At 38.4% G+C, this 2,743-nt stretch overlaps 1 pseudogene; it reads left to right on the top strand.

The window, feature by feature from the left end:
• The first annotated feature begins 1,196 nt into the window (after positions 1-1,196).
• Positions 1,197-2,294, top strand: LOC138154877 (mitochondrial fission factor pseudogene; annotated as a pseudogene).
• Positions 2,295-2,743: the final 449 nt, after the last annotated feature.

Consider the following 2,743-nt stretch of genomic DNA (forward strand, 5'->3'; position numbering starts at 1 on the left):
AGAGCTGATAAGTTTAAATCCTCCAGGACAAGATCTCTGGACTAAGCAGTAAGGCAGCTAGAAAATTCAATTAAACAAAGCAATGGTCTTTCCTTAAGTACCTAATTATAAAAATATCTATATAATTTCCTAGGTCAGATTTAAGGTCAGTTACATTTCCTAGCCTTGTGGTATGTACCACCCAGTAGAATCCTTTAGTCAACATTTATTAAGCACTTAACTCTTTGTCAGGGTTCTAAGCACTGGGGTTACCAAAAAGGGCAGAAATCAGTCCTGCTTTCAAGGAATTCAAATTCTAATAGGCCAGGGAATCCAAACAGGACTAGTCAGCCAAGGGGGATTATGGAGAATATAGGGATGATTAGCACTTCCAGGTGGGAGGACTTGCTGAGTTCTTTTCTTGGCTGCTCATGCATCTTTGGTATCCAAGGGTCACCCAACCTTTGGCTCCAAGAAGCCTTAGCATTCTCAGTTACCAAATACAACTGTCACAGCAAACATGTTAAAACAGGTGGAAGGTAACCAACAAGCCTCAAACCTGGAGCAATGTCTTTTCCAAATGTGTGATGACTAGGCAGATGAGAACATTTTTTTTCTAATTGACCTGAAGATAGCTGAAGCAGGAGCTGTGGGGTGCTTAGACATCAAAGACACCAAGGTCATCCACTCTATCTCAGGCCATCACCAGTCACCTTGACTTTTGTCTTGTCACTGGACTCTAAAAGTGATGACACCTATGACTTTGTGTAATTCTGCTTCACTTAAATCCAATTCATGCAGAAGTTAAGATATCACCCATGATGCCATGGGCCCTTTTCTGAAGTGAAAACAAACAACAACAAATTTTAATAAGAGGGAGATAATATACAAATATTTATATTCAAATAAATATATACAGTGAAGTGAAAAGTAATCTGAAAGAGAAGAAACTAGTGGCAGATCGGGGGGGGGGGTAGAAATATACTGGCAAATGGTTAATGATTATCTTTCCATAATTTTTCATTTTAATCTGCATTATTAATTTTTCCATCCTATGACTAGGGAATTAACAAAACAATAAATCAAGACCTGGTTTGTAGCTTTGGCTAATTTCTATACTGAAAGAAACCAGAAGAGTCAGAAGGAAGATTTAAAGGGAGAGTATTCCAGGCATGGCAAAAATATGAAAAGCTAAAGTCAGGAGATGGGAGTACAATATGTGTGGAAGAGCAATAAGGCTAGTGTTACTGGATCATAATGTCAAATCCAAGAAGACTGAGAAGCCAGAGAGGGACCAAGTTGTGAAGGGCTTTAAAAAGTGAGAGGATAAAGTCATTAATAAATAACAACTTTAAAAATCAGTAAGCTTTCTCCAGAGCTACTTCAGGGTCATGTATTTCACTGCTTTTCCCCAGTGCCTTTGTAAGAGTAGCCTACAGCCCCTGAGGCTGTTCAACCCAAGGTCCACTACCAGGGGAGTCTGCCCAAAAAGCCCTCATTGAAGAGAAGAAGAAACAAGTATAAAACATCTTAGCTGAAACAAGTTCAAGGATTTGATAGGAAACTCAGAAGTAGATAATGCACATAGGAAGATACAGCTGAAATACTTTTCTAGGAAAGCGGTGTTCATGATCTTTTGTAAAACTCAAAAGCAAAAAAAAAAATCACGTCCATATGGGAATTGTATAAGCAGACCAGCAGGGTAGTAGTGTTTGAAAAGTCTATGTAAAGGTACACATACAATTGCCAAAAAAGATAAAGCACTGACACCCCTTTAGGAAGGATAAGTGGGGCAAGATTTCCTTCTCTCACAGGTGATATGACAGAAATAAATCACATCCAATAAGCATTGGAATACACTGAATGGATCAGACAGAGAATGAGGGTTTCAGAAAAAAAATAAAATTAACTTCACCACCTTCTGAATTGGAGAAAATGTTCCAAGACGGAGTCCCAAATGTGAGTTTAATGGTGCAGTTCCAGAGAGGATTGGTATAGCAGGTAATAATGAAGACATTCTATTTTCAACAAGAGCAGACAATTACTTCATCCAGCTAGAAGTCTTGAATCTCTTGGCACTAAAACACTTCCCCATGTTCCGACATTAAGTGAGAAACCACACAGTTTTCTGAACTTAGAAAGTGTCCTCTCTCCAAACCCTGAAAATGAAGATAAAAAGTCACATTCAGAGGAACAACCAACTCATCACCAAGTCTGCACAGTTGGTAGGCTGAAAAGAGAGAGGTTTCTTAGCAGAAAAAGTTTCAGAACAAAACAGATAATTAGTCAGAAGTTATTCCACATCACATAGATAAGATGCTGTCTTAAGAAACAAAATTTCAGGGGTAGCTAGATGGCGCAGTGAATAGAGCACTGGCCTTGCAGGCAGGAGGACTTGTGTTCAAATCCAGCCTCAGACACTCAACACAAAATGTGTTGTGACCTTTGGCAAGTCACTTAACCCCAATTGCCCTCCAAAAAGAAAAAAAAGAAATAAAATTTCAAGCTTCCAGTCATCATTTTCAATCCTATAATAAACATAGTCTTTCAACTTAGGACACAGTTGAAGAAACACCGGATAATGTTACTATTATAGGTGCTATTTTTCTAAGAAGTTAGATTATCAAACTAAATCAATGCTGCCAATTTCTGGGAGAAGAAAAGAAAGAATGTGTGAAAAGAGAAATGGTCATGTATCCAATTACTGTAGCTTTCTGGTTGCTTAATTTGGTAGGCTTTGGTTTCAGTGCTTTGAAGCACAGGG

This window comes from Petaurus breviceps, unplaced genomic scaffold (genome assembly GCF_028583685.1).
Source record: "Petaurus breviceps papuanus isolate PSGF00001 unplaced genomic scaffold, PetGlider_PUasm1.0 91133, whole genome shotgun sequence".
NCBI classification, from domain to species: Eukaryota; Metazoa; Chordata; class Mammalia; order Diprotodontia; family Petauridae; genus Petaurus; species Petaurus breviceps.